General features: G+C 41.4%; 1 long non-coding RNA gene across 1 annotated transcript; it reads left to right on the top strand.

Moving 5' to 3' along the window:
• The first annotated feature begins 4,462 nt into the window (after positions 1-4,462).
• LOC119403159 (uncharacterized) lies at positions 4,463-13,122 on the top strand. The gene is made up of 2 exons (XR_005186097.2): positions 4,463-12,271; positions 12,440-13,122. It is a non-coding gene; the product is annotated as an uncharacterized LOC119403159 (long non-coding RNA).
• The last annotated feature ends 6,776 nt before the right edge of the window (positions 13,123-19,898 follow it).

The following is a 19,898-nucleotide window of genomic DNA, read 5'->3' as shown; positions in this document are numbered from 1 at the left end:
AAAACCAATGGCTATGCTACAAAAGCACCCTTAGTGGGAAAATCTGCAATCTCAACTAATGAAAATAGTAGAATACAAATATCTAGCCATATTTATTATTTAAAAAATACATTCACGCCAAAATTATGATGGAAAACAACATGTAAACAAGCCCTTGCATCCATCAGTAGGTGTGGTTTTCGGCGCCATTTTTAAGTGGCTTCGAGCACTCTTATGTGCTCACCACTGCATGGTTTTGCTTCTTACAGTAGGTATTATTTTTTAGTAACGAAACTTTTAAAAATTTATTTTCGCACAATTCACCCTACGATACTGCCTTAACAATCTTTGTTCTAGTTTGCTGTGGTTCATTACAAACCAGTGATCAGGATGAGGTGGCACAGGGAAAATTTTGTCATTGTCTTATAGCAAGGAGTTAATAAATGTGCAAGCAAATGTTTGCTGTCCTGCTGCAGAAAGCAGACCAGAGGTTGATGGAAGCAGAGCCTGCATTGGATGTTACTAGTGTTGTTAACGTAGTTGTGATTGAAAATTTCTAGCAGTTATAGCTTGGATTATCCCCCTGACACACAGGCACTCTAAAGACCTTTAGGTAAGGGGACATCTTCCAAAAAGGCGTTCATGCGCAGTGACACATGACGCAAAGGAGTATCTCCCTCCCCTCTGGCGCTGTTGTAAATATGCGTAACCCCGCAAAAATGCCCTGCCCGAGCAGCAGCATCGCCCGTTGTACATCCGTGCAGCAGTACAGAAAGGAGGTGCTCCCTCTTTCCGTTGAAAGGTCTATAGAAGGAAATCTGTCACAATGCAGCGGTGTCCCGTAAGTTATTTTTTTTCACCTTGGGAACATCTTTTACTTTTTAGCAGTAATGCGATTTGCCAAACAGTGAAGGTTTACTCTGGCTTCTGCAAAGGACTTCTGCAAAGGGACGTTCAGAGTAACAAAAGGTGTTTACTGCAAAGTACTTTACTTTTGCCCGTGTGTCAGGGGTATTAGTGATGTCTTTAGGGACTGGCTTGTTGTTCACACAAACGCACATAAGCCCTATGAAAATTTCATGTTTGCCCAGGGTGCAGAGTTGAGAAGTGACTCCACACGGGTAGCTACTGTCAGAATTGCAAAATCAAGCCTCCATTATGGCCGGCCAATTGGCGTTCCCAGTTTGGTTTCCCAGTTTGGTGGTCACTGTGTCGTTGAATACCTGTGTTCATAATTTGTCAGGGTCTAAGAAAAAAAAGCGACATCCTACCTATGCAGATATAACGGCGCATACGAGGTAATTCAAAAGCTTAGCAAGATTGTGCCGTATATATACTGTGGGAAAATTTTCCAAAATGTGCCTATCAGTGATGCCAATTTCTTTTTTGCATGCATTGCTGAGAACACAGTAGATCAAACTGGTGGGCCTCATGCTATTACTATACTCTTTAAAAAAAGGAATACGATATGTGCGCATTATGTTCGGCATGTCACCTTCTTATAGAAATTATGGTCGTCTTTTACGTAGGCCTACCTTCCAACCAGGTGTAAAGGTTACCGTATGTTGTGAAAGATATATAAAGCTGATTCACACTCCTGTGGGTATTTTAGTTTCTTTGCCTGCTGATGAGTAATTTTCATTTTATAAATATGAAAAGCCATTGCAAATTCCACAGATCAAAGGGGGATTTTGGTGGGAGGACTGGGACAGTTGGAGTGAGAGAGTCAACATAATTTTGTTGTCATCTGCTCATTCCAGTCTTCAGTACTACATACAGGTGGTGCCAGAGCACTGTTATCTTCTATTGTGATGACTGACTGGTATGTCTGTTTCATGTGCTATTAGAAAAAAAAAAAAAAAAGAGTTATCTTTTCAGTTCCATTGAGCATATGTTCAAGGTTCTGCTTCCTTGGTTACAATGTTCGAGCCGCAGTCAAGCATGGGTGACAAAATGACGTGAGAAATCTGCTTTTGTAGACAGTTTCATTCCACTATAATTTTAAGCCTATTCCACAGTTGATCTATGTGAAATGTTAATTTAGTCTGCCTGGCCGACATGGGGAGAATTGGGACAGTTGAATGGAGGCTGAAGTGGCACACACATCTTTTAATTGGATATGTGTGAACTGGTATTATAGTAATGGATTTACCACTGATAGAGAGTTCTGTTTTGTTTGTTGAAATTCCAGGTTGAAGACATGTGTAGGGCTTCATTTTAAGTAAAACTGTTGATTTATTCATGGTTTTCTCTTGGTCAAAAAACATACTTAAGCTATATTCAGTGTTGTCGGCTGAACAAAAGAAAAACAAATATATATATACAGGGTGTTTCAAGAAATGTGTCCAACCTTCTCAAAAAATCAGGAAAATGCGATATTTGATTGCTGCCTTCAGAATTGGTTTTTTTGTAGTGGCAGGGATTTTAAGATGGTTAAAGGAATTATTTGGGACTGTAATTAAAAAAGTTATATTAATTAACTTTTTAATTAGTGGAGTTAGGTGGTTGTGTCAAAGGGGCGAGTTGAAGGTCTTCATGCCAGAAGCCCAACCCAACTTTGAGAGTTCGAAAAAGTGGCATCTAGTAACAATTACGAAGTAATGAAATTCAACCAAATTCAATGGCGAAACCTAAACAGAAACATGGAAGAACGCAACTGCCATATTCTTCTGAGACGTCCAAAATGAGTGAATGACTTTTTCTGTAGCGCTAGGCATCTTAAGATGGTTAGAGACATGACTTGAGACAGTAATTAAGAAAGTTAAGTTAATTAACTTTTTAATTAGTGGAGTTAGGTGACTGTGTCAAATTGGGGAATTGAAGTTCTTCGTGCGAGAAACCCATCCCAACATTGAGATTTCGAAAAAGCGGCCTCTAGTAATAATTACAAAGTAATGAAATTCAATCGAATTCGATGGCTTTCGCTGTTGAAAGCAGTTGCATTTCGTTGAATTTCATTACGCCACAACAATTACTAGAGGACGCTTTTTTGAAATCTCAAAGCTCGGATGGGTTCCTCGCATGAAGAACTTCAATTCTCCCATTTGACACAATCACCTAACTCCACTAATTAAAAAGTTAATTAATGTAACTTTCTTAATTACTGTCCTAAATGATGTCCTCAACTACCTTAAGATTCCTGTCGCTACAGAAAAAGCAATTCTGAAAGCCCCGAGCAAATATCGCATTTTCCTGATTTTTTGAGAAGGTTGGACACATTTCTTGAAACACCCTGTATATATGGGTCATTCCACGCCAAGTGTCCCAGACGTGGCGCTCGCACATAGCAGATTTTGCTTATAAAATTGGTGCCTTTTTCCTGTGCCACATGGAGTATTGTGGCAAAACATTTTTGCTCGAAAAAAATTTTGACGACCATGGCGCCCCCTCGAATTTCGCTTGTATTTGTTAAACCGTGCCTTATAGAAAAACGTGTATAAAATCCATTTTTTGTGTGTTGAGGTTCGAAACCATGCTTGCACTATCGCAGAGGTTCTGTTTAGTTGTCCTATTCTTTAATTGCGAAAATTTTGTGTTTCACTACCAGCTACGTATCTTCAAAGACTACAAAAATGTTCAAAGTTCGTGATTTTTCCTTGACCTATCTGGAACTCTCCCTAACCAATATAAATAATAGTATGATTTTCAGGAAAGTGTATTTTAGTACAAAAATGTTTAGGGGTAAAATAGACTTCAAATCTTCCCGAAAAAAATTGTGAAATTAGAGAAAATGTGCGATTTGTCACATGTTTGACCGTATTTTTCATACTGATGCGGTCCAAGTAAAAATCCTCGTCATGCGGCGTTTGATAGTAGACGACATTGTTAAGCAATGAAGAAAGTCTAATTAAATCATTTTTTGTTTTAAGGAAGAAAATAATTTTTGAATTCGGCCCTCCGAACGCGTCCTGCATTTCTTTTTGTTGGTGCTTCGCCCCAAAGCACGTGGTCGCCCTTGCAGCTGACACTCGTCACAGGCAGAGGGTAGATGCGAGATGTATGTCAGTGACTCTTGAGTGGTCGAAAGTCTTGTCGCGTTGATGTCAGGGCGACGAGTAATGAATTCGCGTTACAATGGGAGCCTGCTTGGCAGGCCCAATGGATGCCCTAGAGCAGCCTATGGCGCCGTTGGTACAATGTGCTAGAGGGCCGTCTGCACAATTAGCATACGCATACTGAATGAAATAATGCACATTGTATACACTTGTTTGTCTTCGTATACGTGTTGTGCAGACGGCCCTCTAGCACAGTGTGGAAACGACGCCATAGCCTGCTCTCGGGCGTCCATACTTACATTGGGCCCGCCAAGCAAGCTCTCATTGTAACGCAAATTCATTACTCGTCGCCCTGACATCAACGCGACAAGACTTTCGACCACTCAAGAGTCACTGACATACATCTCGCATCTTGCCTCTGCCTGTGACGAGTGTCAGCTGCAAGGGCGACCACGTGCTTTGCGGCGAAGCACCAACAAAAAGAAATGCAGGACGCGTTCGGAGGGCCAAATTCAAAAATTATTTTCTTCCTTAAAACAAAAAATAATTTGATTAGACTTGCTTCATTGCTTAACGATGTAGTCTACGGTCAAACATGTGACAAATCGCACATTTTCTCTAATTTCACAATTTTTTTCGGGAAGATTTGAAGTCTATTTTACCCTTAAACATTTTTGTACTAAAATGCACTTTCCTGAAAATGATACTATTATTTATATTGGTTAGGGAGAGTTACAGATAGGTCAAGGAAAAATCACGAACTTTTAACATTTTTGTAGTTTTTGAAGATACGTAGCTGGTAGTGAAACACAAAATATTCGGAATTAAAGAATAGGACAACTAAACAGAACCTCTGTGATGGCGCAAGCGTGGTTTCGAACCTCAACACACAAAAAATAGATTTTATACACATTTTTTTATAAGGCACGGTTTAACAAATACAAGCAAAATTCGACGGGGCGCCATAATCGTCAAAATTTTTTTCGAGCAACAATGTTTTGCCACAATACTCTATATGGCACAGGAAAAAGGCACAAATTTTATCAGCAAAATCTGCTATGTGCAAGAGCCACGTCTGGGACACTTGGCGTGGAATGACCCATATATATATATATATATATATACACACACACACACACACATACTTAGCATTGTACCACCTATAAGTTTAGCTGATACTATACAAGTTGCTTGTTTCACACCACTTCACTTAGCTTATTGGGGAATGGCAAGAACATGGAAAACATTCCGACAAGCCTTAAGCATGTAATAGCGCAATGCTTGCAGAAGGCCGGTAGGTGTGTATCGAAAGGTGAAGTGTATGGGACTTGGTACCATCTCTGGAAATGTCCATATCTGTACTGGCTTGGTATGTGAAAAAATGGAAGTCTATTGGAGGGAGAAGTGATAAAGTTTCGAAGAAAGAGCCTAGCTTGTAGCATGGTGTTCATGACAGAGAAGAAAAACTGAGTGGCTACTTGTGGAAGGAGAGCAAGATGCACTACGAACTCACACGCATGCAAGTCCACTCACTGGCTTGCTGATATGCAAAGGCACTTGGTCGCAGATGTCTGGAGTCATGAAAAGCTGATGGTTGGTATAACCAACCACCAGCTTTTAATTATTAGCGAACTATTAGGATTCCTGCTAGCTACAACTTCAAGAACAATGTTTGTCTCTACCCATAAGCACCACCAATAAGAATGATACAAGAAGGAAGGAGAAAGGGAAGTATAGTGTTGCGTTGATAGACCTGCAGAAAAACTGAAAACTGAGTGTGCAGCTGTCGAGAAAAAGAGAGAAAACCGCAGATGCAGCCAAAAGGCGAGCACTGAAAGTGAATTCCAAGCGTTCTCACATCAGACGCTAGATTCGAGAAGCGCCAAACTCCCACTTTGAAGGTAAACACATTTTTATGGTGCCAGAGGGAGCCAACCCTCTGAGTAATCCATCACTCTGATGATGAGCATGGCTGCTTCCCTAAAAATGACTTCCAAGAGGGTCTATTAGCGGTTTGAAAAATAATGTCCTGGTGAAATTATGCAGAAAAAGATCAGTTGACTTTTTACAGAGGTCTAGTCAGGAGCAGTGACATAACTGGTGTCATAGTTGAGTGCATTTGACGAAGGAACAACAACGCATGGACAGTGTTTCCCCACTTAAGAGGACGTAATTAAAACTTCATTGGAGGGCACTGTGTCAACATCATCTCACGTAGAGCTGGCCGGCAGTACGAAATGACTGTGATCTGCTAATATTTGGTGCATATATGACACCCTCCAAAATTGACTAACACAACTTTTTGGAGTGACGAGCCATCTGTCCCATTGCATCCAAATGATGTCCCATTCCTCCCACATTTAAGGGTGAAGTGGGGGAATATTTATTGTTTACCATTGGCTTTTTTTTAACTCCCTAGAAGACATTAAAGGCTGTCCTCTTTTGTTGCGATTACATAGCCCTCACTCAATATTCAGGTAATTTGAACTTGTTTCTAGGCTGCAAATAAATGGAGAAAAATATTCAAGCAGGTAAGTCATCCAAATCCTCCCAGCTCTCCACTAGTCCCAGTAGCCGAAATATGTTGTTGAAGCCTTACTTCATCACATTTGATGTATGGCTGTATTTATCTCTCTAGTGTGAACATTATGCTGCATATGGTTTCTTGAAACAAGTTGTACCAGCCTCTCCTGTAATTACCATAAATCTGCTAAGGGTGATATAAAAGAACAGCCACCAAGTGCAAGCTCAGTAATGCAAGCTTAACCATGGCTATTTGATTCTGGCCACTTGGTGAATAGTGACACTTTCTAAACTTGTTGGAATCTGTTCGATTCAGCTTTGTGCCAGTTCAATAACGTAATGCTAAGTGTTGCTAGAGTAATACTTAGTTATAAAGATTATCAAAAAGGGGAGTGCTGGTTAGACATCACATGCTTTTGGTCACTCACAATCGTGCAAGAACATTCTTATTTACGCACACTTCTTCAGTTTCTTCTAGAAGGACCAAAACCTAAAATAAGTGGCTGTCAAATGTGGCGTCTGCTGCACACGTCTTTAACGAAACATATTGAATGACTACAGAACACCATGAAGACGACACAGTGAAGCTCTCCATTGTTGGATGCAGGGGTGCAACAGCCGAAATAGGACTTGGAGCAATTTTTGGAGCAGCAAAATGTTGCATTGGAGCACAAAAATTGAAATTTTGAGCAGGTTGCGAAAAAAAGCCTGAATTTTTTAGCCCGAAATCCCAAATTTGGAGCAGTATAACAAAGAAGGCTTACTTTTAGAAAAGAAAACAAAAATACGTAAAAACCATTCAACATCAGCTATTTCGTGCACAGTGCATGTGAACGCTGCTATTTCAATAAAAGCAGTGTGTTGAGCCACCCCACAGTGCGAACAATGACTAAGTACACGTTAGCATCTGCAGGACCTGTCAAATAATTCGACAGGCACTGGAAATGCTAATGTGGACCTGCGAACCTGGCAACCTAGAAATTTGGGAGATTCATAAAGCAGGAGCAAGTGAGGGTAGCGAAAAAAGAAAACTGTCATACGCTTTTGTCTATTGTTTCTCAAGGCCGCAGAAACGCCATACACAGCAGCTCCAAATGATTGCCAATAATTTTTTAGATGTCAGCGATCATACTAGTACTTGTAATTACACGGTGCGTGCATGAATGAGTAATGAAGGAACAAAATGTGTTCAGTCCCTGACAGCTAGTACTAATAGCCCCTTCTAAATCTCAGTATGCTTTTCCGCAGGACACCAGTGTACTGCAGCAAAAGTGGCTTAAAAAGCGTTCTGCACGCAATAAAACAAGCATCAGGAAATTTGAGAACTACTGTCCTTTTCTACTGTGATAACAACTATATGGACACTATCGACGAGTTTTTGCCGTCATCTCCCGTATAAAGTCCAAATTGATAACATATCCCTGTGCATAGTATGTTCTACCATGGGTAAAAGCATGTGAGCGCGTGCGACGAACGCGACTGAAGCAGATGTCAAATGAGCCAGGCCATCTCCGTCGCTCGGATGGCGCATGCTATAACACCACTCCACTCGGGAAGCCTGCCATCGAAGCATAGAGGAAACGCCCCGTCCGTCTTGAACGAGCATGAAAAGATGCGAGAGGGGGGCGGTGGAGCTGTCGCTCGAGCAGCAACTTTTGAACTTTGATTCTAAGGGTGCGGTCGCGATCGCTGGTGCGCGCGCTATCTCGGCAGCCATCAGCGGGCGGCTCGTATATCCTGCTACGTGCTGCGCTGTCAATGCGAAGACACTGTGCAGAAAGAGCATCTTTCCCTGGAAACGCCGTATTCTCTTACACCAATGTTTTGTAGAGTTACGCGAGATTGGATACAAAAGAGTTTGCTGCCAGCCTCACTTCGTATAGCATTACAATTTGTTGCTATCGCATTCATTGCTTCGTCCTTCCGGTGAAACTGACTTTTTTCTTTTCTTTCGGGGGGGATAGGGTTAGGGTCTGCGCGTCTGTATTGGATGACGATGCCCACACTGCAGATGACCAATGCGGCCTCCATTTCTCGCTCAAATTTGCGCATCTAAGAATATTTTAAGCTGGTCAGGCATTTTGGCGCAGCGTGGCGCAATTTTAACAAATTTCACGGTTTTGGCTTAGCTTGGCGCAAAAATAAGGAATTGTATCAAATTGGCACAATTGGCGCAGCTGTTGCATCCCTGCGAGGATGTCGTCTTTGTGGTATTTTGTCTTAGCTCAACATGTTCCATTTAGACGGCCATAAGCTAGCCCAAAGTCATGTCATTATACAACACATTTTTGATACCATATATGGTCCATTCATTTGATTTGCTTTAAATCAATGTCTGCTCTATGCAGTGAACATGCATTTTCTCTGCAGATGTGTAGCTGCAGAGTTTATTGATCACCTGGACTAGCATGCACTTCTACAAGTTTTTTATTACAGCACTTCTGGATTAAACAATTCTTAACGGAATGTTTTCAAACTATAATGACCCTGTGACTCAAATGCAAGGGCACCACACTTCATAAGGTGCTTGCTGGTAATGTGCTACAGAGTCCCATATTAAAGTACTCAAGCAGCAGAATTCAGAGTCCTTTAAAGTTAGTGGGGTCAGTACTGCCTCACGCTCACCAGCCTGCTTGTGCCAGTCACTGTTTAATAATTCACTTGCTTATGTACCATGGAATAGCTGCATCTACCACACACAGGACAGTCTTTCAGAATTTAGGCATCACAAAGGCCTACAAAGCCTGCACACACATCCAATGAAGGTGGTTTAAGCTTTCACAAAGGAAAGGTTATTGGAAGTGGGAGGCCTATGTTACTGACTGTTTTGTTTGAATGCCATATGTGAAGCATGACCGCATTGGATATGTCATGATCAGTCCCTGTGTTAAAAAAATCTGGCCCTGCTCACTCCATTGGAAGCCTTGCAAATGTCTCATTACTCAGTGGCATTCAAACTCTTTGTCCTTGAAATGCAATGCTGTGCATGTATATGCCAGTTTGTTAAAACATTGTTAGTTTTTGGAGGGAATTTCAGACTGCAAAATGCATACAGGTGTTCTTGCTTAACTGCACACAAATTGAACTTAGGGGCTTTGAGTTAACAAAAACACCTCAGACATGACCATGCTTACAACTGCTTTTTGCACCTTTTGCACCTCTAACAGGTCAGTTCTCTGCCATTGTGGCATGCAGAAATGTAGTTCAGACAGTCTGCATTTATGTTCAAGTGCACATAAATGATGTTGGAACCATACAGTGAGCATACTTCACTACCACATTTTTTTTGTGTGTGTGTGTTCATGTATTCTTTCTCATCTATGTGACCCACCTCTGCTTTAACAACCATGCATGGGCTATGCTGAGGAGCACAGAAATGGAATGAAAAAGTGCTTTTGTAGCTGCAGGTGTTGTCAACTTGAGAATCAAAAGGTGGCTCCTGTGAGAGTAATTTAACCTGGTACTTTGCCCCTGCCATGAGTAATTGGCCAATAGGGGAAGAGCTTACAACAGACGCACGGTGAAACGCATGTTGACACTTCCTCACTTTCATGATGCTTGTCCGGCACTGAGGCTACATTGTAAAGTGTTCTTATGCAAAATATGTTTGGTCACTGGCACGAACAATGCTGCCTTCCGTTTCCATGTCAAAGTGAAAAAAAAAAAGTAGTATGTAGTTGCTCTGTCACAATGCTGTGTGTGATTTATCCATGGACACGTCAGTGTTTATACAAAGCATGGAAATTTTTCAAATGTATCAAATAAGTCCTTGACAGCTCTTGTCTCTTCAAGAAAAACCCTTATAATTTTTTTTTAATTAAAAGTGCCAGTAGTCTTCTTAAAATGAAGACACAGCTGCTGTCTATGTTCAAGAATATTATTGAGAGGCTGCTTCAGACTAGTGAACCACCACAAGGACTAGTGAACCACCACAAAAGTATTCATTGCATTGGTTTGACTGTAGGAGCTACTGTTGACTTCTTGACTGCTTTTTTCTCCATATGGGCTAACATGCTACAAGCAGAGCAAAGGACATGCACAATGGAAAGTGATGCAAGCTGATATACAAAGTTTTTCTATGTAGGCCTTAATTAATACTTCATGGGCATATTGCAATAAAAGGGCTGTTCTTTTGTATACGTACCATTACCTCTGGTGCCAATGGAGTAACATATGACATGAAATAATTAGTCACTGATTAGCAAAAATGTAATAATTATTTTATTGAGACCTCTGTAAAAGCCATATCAGCTTCTGAATGTGAAAAAAAAAAAAGGTGGTCACCTGTGGATCTGTGGCACAATGAATTCCTGCTTTCAGCATGCAAAACCATAACAGGGAGGCATAAGTGCACATGGCCGCACCTCTGGAGGCAACATTGTTGCATAAATCACCAAACTGCGGGCAGCCAATGCTGTGCCATTCTACACTGTCAACAATTGAGCTGCACAATGCTGACACCAAGCACAAATTACTCACTGTGATGTAATTACTTCAGTGATGTAAGCAGAAACATTGTCTCAGTGGATGTAGCCATTTGTGTGCATCTGTTTTCTGGCTTTGTTTTCACGCACTCCAAGAGTGGGAATTCGTCGTGCCACAGTTTCATGGTTAATTGCACCTGTTCACATTCCAAAGCTGATATGGCTTTTACAGAGAGCTCACTTAAATTGGCCATTTATAATGAACCCACTCAACCTAGTAGCTTAGAAGTTAATTAACTTATTTTTGCTATTTACCACCTAATTACCGCATATCACCCATCGTCATACGGCCACCACATCTCATGGCATGTCAGTGGTGGTAATGGACCTGCCCTTTTATTTCAAGACAGCTCTTTTTAAGTAATACTTAGTCCTCAAAGAAACACCCAGTATACAGTCTCACAAATAGCAACATAATTGCTCTCAAGGCCATTTTTTTTCTTTATAGAGAAAATTCTTTGGCATGCACTTTTAATTAGTAATGACCCTGCGAGTATGCAGTGACATTTGAATGTAACCTAGTGCAGCTACATGTGAAACACCAGCAAGAGATAAGGTAATTTTTACTAAATAAGATCTGTAATTGAATTGAGTCAATTTCATTTGTGCATTCACTGCTGTGGGAATAAAAAAAAAGCAAGTAGCAAAAATAGTGCATCATAAAATTGCCCATGTTGCCTGGTTGATGGTTTATTAGCTTATTCAACATACCACTCAATGCATTGATTTGCATTGGGTGTATAGCTGCTGCAGTGATTTTTGTCACAATTTTGATCCTTCTACGGACACCAATATCGTTTGGAAAATGTGGTAAGTTTCTTAAGATGTAAAAATATGTGGGCATCAAGTTTAACATGTGCACCCAGAGGAATAAAACTGCTCTTTCTTTTTAATAGGATAGCAAGGGCACTGCTTTTGTGCAGAACCCTTTATGTGCACGTAGGTGGGGTTTATCCAAAACAAAGCTGTTTGTAATGCACTACATTTTTTTTTAAAAGGCAGCTGTGCCAGTCACGATTAGGACATCACAGTTGTAGGAAATGCCAATAGGCACTGAGCATTCGCACAACCCGAGTTTTTGAGAGAGTGCAAATGCTGACTGTACTGGTTATTTCCAATTGGATTTATTTCCACTCAAAATGATGCTTGCTTTGGTAGAAGTGCAATGTGAAACTCCTGAAGGTTTTTTTTTTTTCCTCCAGTTTATGCTTACCAGTACGCTTCTCTGGAGCTGGAGGAGATTGTTGCTTATTAACCTCTAGCTAGAGTTACTGTATGTGCTACCTTTAGGTCAGCGGCGTAGCCAGAAATTTTTTTCGGGGGGGGTTCAACCATACTTTATGTATATTCGTGCGTGCGTTTGTATTTGTGCGTGCCTATATACGCAAGCAAAACTGAAAAATTTCGGGGGGGGTTTGAACCCCCCCAACCCCCCCCTTGGCTACGCCCCTGCTTTAGGTAGCAGAATTGCTCATAGGTCTGGCTAGCAACCACAGCTATGCGGTGGAGTAGCACTCCGTTTTTGCAGGCAACATGCCTACCGTGTCACCGATTGACATGTCTGGCGTGTCAAAGACCAGCGACAAACATTGACTGTCGATGATTAGTGTTAATTCAGTTCGCTGCAGCGGCGGTGTCAAGAAATACAAAAACTGGCCCGAGCGTCAGCTTCTCCGCAATGCATGGTTGCTAGCGGCGTTTGGAAGACAGATGTGCAGCTCTGTTACCTAGAGGTAGCATATACAGTAACTCTACCTCTAGCAGCAGTACCACCTGCCAGTGCAACAGATCGTACTTGTGTTCTTATGTGTTTGTTGCACATCTGACTTCGTTGTCTGACGTACACTGCATATGACTGTGCCACTCCTACCCTGTCTTTGTGTCTCGCTTTATGGAGGTGAGAGCAAGCAGGCACTATTTCCTAGTGTTGCTGCACCTTTTAAGCTGTCATACATTTTGTTCAAGGAGAACAATAACAAGCACTGTGCAACATTTACCAGCGACTTTGTTATCAGGGCAACTGTGAACGTATGCCCACAACCTGTGGTCGAAGATACATTATGTCAAATCCCCCTCTGTACATGTATTCGCCTTGGGCGACCTTCCTATATTTTATAATAAATGGAGAAATGTTTGTTACACTTCTTGCTTGTTTGTGTGTTGCACCACTAGCGAGGCATATGGGGATAGATGTAAGGCCCATCCAAATTTGCATGTAATGCTTCTGTACTAGTGTACTTCTTTCCAAAGTTCAAGTTCATTCGAATGTTATTTCATTACAAAAATTCTGTCATGACATAATAGATGAGTAGGTCCCGAGGTATAAAATGCTTGTAAGATCTCCTGTTAGAGCATGTATAAAATTAAGAATGCATACTTAGCAAAAGATATTTGAAGCGGAAAAATCAGTGAATGTTAAAGGGACACTAAAGAAAAAAACTATTTTTCTCGCATTGGTAAATGACCTTTTCATAATACCAAAAATACAACTCCTGCCGTGAGAAGATGCGTGGTAAGCAAGAAAAGGCGCAAAAGGGAATTGAGGTGGCGATGCCACCTCGAGGTTCCCACACAGGCTCAACGCAACATCATAGATTTTAACAGCCTCTACTGGAGCCTACATAATTCTTAATCGGTAAAAATGCAGTACGTCATCCTTTGAGGGGGCTAAAGGCTTAATGTACCAAGTTTCAGTAAACTTTGTTGGGCTAATGTGGCCAAATTTCAAAAAAGCAAATTGAAATCTCTGACATGCTATGTTTTGCCAATAAGGGATACAGGCCTAGTCAAGCTGATTTCTGGCTTTTTGTCTGCGCCCCTGTCATCTGCACCTTGTATAAATATGAAATGAATAAATTTCAAAGTTCAAGTTCACATCACGTTGATGTCCATGTGCAGAGATTTCAGCTTGAAATTTAAAAATGAAACTTACACCTTCATTTTCTCTTCCATTAGTAAACCTATGATGCCTGCCACGGTGGTCTAGTGGTTGCGATGCTTGACTGCTGAACCGAAGGTCGCGGGATCGAATCCCGGCCACCGCGGTGGCATTTTTCGATGGAGCCAAAAATGCTTGAAGCCCATGTACTTAGATTTAGGTGCACGTTGAAGAACCCCAAGTGGTCAAAATTTCTGGAGCCCTCCACTATGGCGTCTCTTATAATCATATCGTGGTTTTGGGATGTTAAACCCCAACAATTATTAGTAAACTTATGATGGTGAAATTAACGACAGTGGAATTTGCAGAGGGTAATTTATCTGTGTAAATTGATTCATTGTTTCACTTTAGTGTCCTTTAACACATTGGAATTAGCAAAACAACAGATATTTTAAGGTTACGCAGGAATAAATAAGTCATTTCTGCCATGGTCTGGATGGTTAAAGACATTAATAAAAGCAATGATTTAGTACGCACAGCTACTTCTTGCACAAAATCAGAGTACACACTGTGCAGTTCCACAAGTTTGAAAATATTTAGGAAATAACTTCATAAACAAAAATTGTTGAAAAAAATAAAGCAGGCTTAAACATTAATATCTCTAAAAAAAAAATTGGTGAACTTTTGTTAAGGAAAATTGCTTGGCATTTAAGTTACACTATTGTGATTGTAGTTATTCAATACTTCATATTGTTGAGGATTCTAAAGTGATAAATATGACTGAATAGAAGGCTCTGAATAGAAAAGAAGACCATGGTTATTGTCGAATTTGGTGGTAAAAGAACAGGTGCCGTTATAAAAACATAATTTTGGTTATATAGGTACACTTGGGTAAGCTCAGAGTAGAATGTAAGCTCAGAGTAGAATGTCATCATTAGGACATCAAAATTGACCGAGTGTCACAGCCTGTCACCCATTTGCTGTAAACGTGAAGTTGTCGACGGGGTATGACAAGCCGGTTGGTCGTTCTATACTCACGCAAACACAGTGAAAAAGTCAGCGTCGGGAGTTGGGAAAAAAAAAGATATGGACTAACAGTAATACACAAAATAATACAAAAATTACAACAAAGGGAATGAAACTAGAACATGTCTACCTATATCAATCAATGATGACTACAAAAGGATTCTACTGAGCTATTCACAATGACTATGAAATTAAGACAAGATGTGGATGGAATTTAAAAATCAATGTATAAGAATATGCTTAACAGTGGCCAAGCAAGCAAAGTTCAAACAGAAGGATAGCATACAGATGACCAGGCAGCAGCAGCAAGTCCACAAACCATGAAGTAGACGGCAGAGCTTTCCCAAATAACACTGGCAAGTCTTTTTGAGCTGGATATGATTGCTGGGATGGTTTTCCTGAGACTCTATCTACATTAAGATATAGTTAGACGATGATGGCAAAACATTGATGTGAATAAAAAAAATGCAAGTTGCATAAAGCTTCTCACAGTGAAGCACGGACTCGTCTCCGCTCGTACTCCCCTTCGACCGACACGTCTAGTTCGAGATGCGCGGCTTCCTCCTCGAGAGTATGCAGCCACTGTAGAGTGGAGGTTGCAGCCGAGAGTATGCAGCCACTGTAGAGTGGAGGTTGCACGCGATGTCTCCGTCGGAGGGCGTGTCTTAGCTACTGCGCATGCGCAGCTTGGCCAGGTGGTGCGGTATTTGGTCGCTAGATGACGCGATGCTTGCTTCCTCTTTCGTTCTATCATTTTTTTTCTCTCAACTTCTTTCTCTCTCTTTCGTAGATGTTATCTCTTTCTTTTTCTTTCTGCATTTTTTTCTCTCTATTCCTTTCTTTAATTCTCATTCTTTCTGTGCTACGATTTACTCTCTCTCCTCCCCCTCACCATCACATCTCTCCTCCTTAAGCTCGCTTCCCTTTCCCACCCCCTGGCTGCACTATACTATACAAGGCTATGCTCTGCTTTGCTAGCATGCATGGATAGCCGAGTGGTTAGGACGCTCGCCTTCGGATCGAGGGTACGCGGGCTCGAATCCCGCCTCGTGAAGAATTTTTTTCGGTAAGAATTTTTCTCTTTCTTTATATCTCTCTTTCCGTCTCTCTGTTTGTTTCTCTTTATTTATCTCTTTCTTTTTGTCTTTATCTCTCCCTCTCTCTGTACTCGTTTTCATGTAGCCACACAGTGGCATATACCCGTTATGATGATGATAGTTTTCTGCGATTGACTCGCAAGGAACTATTGCTTAAAACATGAAGGAGCACAAAACAGACCCTTGCGAAATGCCTTTGTTGTTGATGGAGATGATGAAGCATCTGCATTCCTGAAAACTTGCATTTGGTCAGTAAGGTACCCTCATAAGAGTAGTTAGGTAGGCCTGCAAATCTCTGAGGATTTTAGTTTTGTGTACAATCTGGCATAATTAATGTTGACAAAATACAGTTTATATTTTGATAGGCGATTCAGAACGTGATAACAATGAGCTTCTTAGTTACTGAGAAATGTGAGGACTGTTATCTGCAATAAATGCTAAGCTAAATATTTTAACCCTTTTGAAATATGGGTATTAAATTACCCTGTTTGAGACTTCCTGGAAAAACGCCTGTGAGTAATGCTGTATTAACAACATTAAAATGGGCACAAGCTAACCCGAGAGCGACAAGCTTGATTTTCGATAGATTAATTAAGTTTAAGCCATAAATGGTAGTCTTGAGATATAGAGCTAATAATTCTTCTGGTTATGTAAGTTTTAAGTAAAAGAAGTGAGTCCAGCAGGAGCTGTGGGGGTGGATTAGTAACCAGAGATGAACGCTCTTGAAAAATAACAGTACTATATTGGTGCTTCAGTTATTGGTGCATATATAGACTGGTTTGGTCATCATAACACTACAAGAGACAACAGAAAGAACAAGGGGTATTTTTGTTTCCTTTCTGATGTTATGCAGGCTGGACGAGTGTTTTTTTTTATGTTGGCTATAATTGTAGGATTAGTTAAAATGTGAACACCGTCCACAAATTTTGGTAACTGTGAGAGAGACTTAAAGATGTTGGTCTTAATTAAATTATATTACTTATTTCTCGAATCATTATCTCCATTTCCAAGCGCCTTGTAGTTGTATCTCTTAGCCTATCTAAGTAAGAGGTTAAGAGCATTAGAAAATGCTTCAAAACATGCTCCTTCAGTCATTGTTGTGAATTAATCAAGGTGAGCGAATAACAAGCCAAGTAACACATCGTTCACTAAAAGTTACTGTGGATAAGCACTGACTGGTCCGTCAACGCATTGTGTTAAAGGCTTTGTTTCTGTAACAAATCTAAAACCCATTGAAGAAAACTTGTTCTATTGTCATGCCCCAAGATGAATCAGCATAACACACCCCATGATGCAGTACAATGACACCCTTATTTAATACAGGTCTTACTTTAAATACTGTTTAATGCAATGTACATTTACAATATAGTTTCATACTATGTGCTCGTATTATACATGCGTTTCATACAGCAGTGTGAATTGTAGTGTTAAGACCGGAACAGATTTTAAACAGGCATGCTCTACAGGAATTTATTTGAAGCTGAAATCATCAGTTTGATCAGTGTATACTATAAGCATGGTGTGGGCATACGGTTCTTCAGGGCAGCTCGCCGCATTGGCCACATCTTGGAGATGTTTAGAATGTGGCTTTATAATTAAGTATAGTATCAACAATAGCACTGGTGGGTGGTGGAAACTTTGTGAGGTATAAATAAGACTTGTTATGAACAAACAAAATCTGACTACACTCATTCAAGTGTGAGCAGCAAAATAAGATGATTTCAGGTCATATACAGCTCATTTTGTTTTGCTCTCTCAGAGACCAAGACTTTCCTATATTGCAAGTTAATTCATGCTGTTTGTTAAACCTCATCACAGCTACCTTAAAAGGGCCCTGCAACACTTTTCCATGTAATCATCAAATGACCTCATTATCGGAGTTTATTGCCTTACAAATTGACTTCCACAAAGATTTTTAGACTTCTTCAAGTGCAAGTGGAGTCACAGGGATTTGTCGCACTTTCTCAAAGCGCTTTCTCTCTCTTTTCGTCCCAGTGAGCATGCTGAAGGCTACACAAGGGGGGAGGGGATGGCAAGGGGGCAAGAGCTACGTCTGTACGCCAGTGCACATCATGACCTTTAGCACTTTCTTGTTTTCTTTGAAAGCACACGCAGCCATAGTAGAGCACTGCACGGGCTGGATTTTACGGCCCGAGCCGCTTTATGAAGCCCGAGTCCAGCCCGGACCCGTGGTTCCAAGCGCGGGCCCGGCCCGGGCCCGGGCGTACATGACCGAAACCAGCCCGAGCCCGGCCCCGGCCCGTGGTTCCAACTTCCAAGCACGGGCCCGGCCCGGGCCCGCCGAAAAACGCTTCGGACGGCCCGGCCCGCGGGCCGGCCCGGGCCCGTGCAGTGCTCTAAGCCATAGTACTAATGTTGTGTGCAGCTCGCTTGCCCACGCTGCGACGGTGGCACACCATGATGGCCGCAGTAACTATGCAGCTCACAATGTTCAAATCAGCCAATGGCTGTGACTTTTGGGTATGTGACGTAGTTGATTTTGGGTATATGGCATCATTTGTCAAGAGAAGCGCGAGCAATTTCTAGCTGACTTTGAAATTTAATTGTAAATTTCCTGCTGCGTGCTGTGCTATATTATATAATGTTTGGCTCACGTGTTCGCAGGAGCCTCGACTACCGATCGGCAGCATTTTCTGCCCATGTTCAAAAAGTGTTGCAGGGCCCCTTTAAGTAATGCACAGTGGTTCTCCAGTTGCCATAAAATTAGAGCTGTGCGAATAGCAAAATTTTGGGTGCGAAGCGAATTCGAATCGAATATCTTTCGAATATTTCTAGAATATTTTTCGAATAGTTCGAAGCGAAATTGCAGTTAGAGAGGTTTCCTAAGCATATTCTTTTGAAATAGCAACATGAAAGTGTTTCTTTTCGCTAGGTTGATGAAGCACTGGGGGGGGGGGGGGGGGGGGGTGGCGTGTTTCATAGTTTTCTTATCAAGAATGAAGCAATGTAGAGGCCGAATTCTATTTATGTACATAATTTGGTGCAACCAAAGTGTTGCCGACAACACTTTACACGTGATAGGCAAAGATGCCAATTCCTCAGCCTCTCCTCCTCTTTCAACTTCTGTGGAAGCCCAACTGATGTGGTGGACGAGGGTGTGCTCCCTTCAAGTCCGGAGTTCCAAATCTGCCTCGTAGACGTCGATATATAAGAACATCTGAAATTTTGGATGCTAAAAAGCTTCGGCTTCCGATTTTTCGCACTTCCTGCCCAAATTTCAGGTCCAAAACAGCATTAATTGAGCCTCTGCCACATATTTCATCTCCATGTTACAACCAGCGTTTTCTTGAGTTAATAGATTTGCGACCGTAGCAGAGCTTGAAAGGCAGCTTTGCCGCAATGCCGAGGTGTGGTGAGGTGAAGCATATGTAAAATCTAGGGACCACTTTCAATCGGACGTTGACTGTCTCTTGCCAAAGTTCGACCGTAACGGAGCTTGAAAGGCAGCTTTGCCGCAATGCCGGGGTGTAATGAGGTGAAGCATATTAAAAATCTAGGGGCCACTTTTAATCAGGCGTTGACAGTGTGTTGGCAAAGTTCGACCGTAACGGAGCTTGAAAGGCAGCTTTGCCGCAATACCAGAATGTGACGAGGTGAAGCATATTGAAAATCTATGGACCACTTCCAATCGGACGTTGACTGTCTCTTGGCAAAGTTCGACCGTAACGGAGCTTGAAAGGCAGCTTTGCCGCAATACGAGAGTGTAATGAGGTGAAGCATATTAAAAATGTGAAGGGGTCACTTTAATAGTTAAATTCCAGTGCGAATCGAATCGAATAGCAAACCCTATTCGAAAAATATTCGAAATTTCGAATATTCGCACACCCCTACATAAAATAAATCTCCTGTCAAGCTACTTCTGCTGTATGCAGGGGCTTGATGGTAGCTGATTGAA

Source organism: Rhipicephalus sanguineus, chromosome 1 (assembly GCF_013339695.2).
Source record: "Rhipicephalus sanguineus isolate Rsan-2018 chromosome 1, BIME_Rsan_1.4, whole genome shotgun sequence".
In the NCBI taxonomy this organism is placed as follows: Eukaryota; Metazoa; Arthropoda; class Arachnida; order Ixodida; family Ixodidae; genus Rhipicephalus; species Rhipicephalus sanguineus.
Note: the sequence above shows the minus strand (reverse complement) of the source record. Positions and strands in the feature narration are given on the sequence as shown.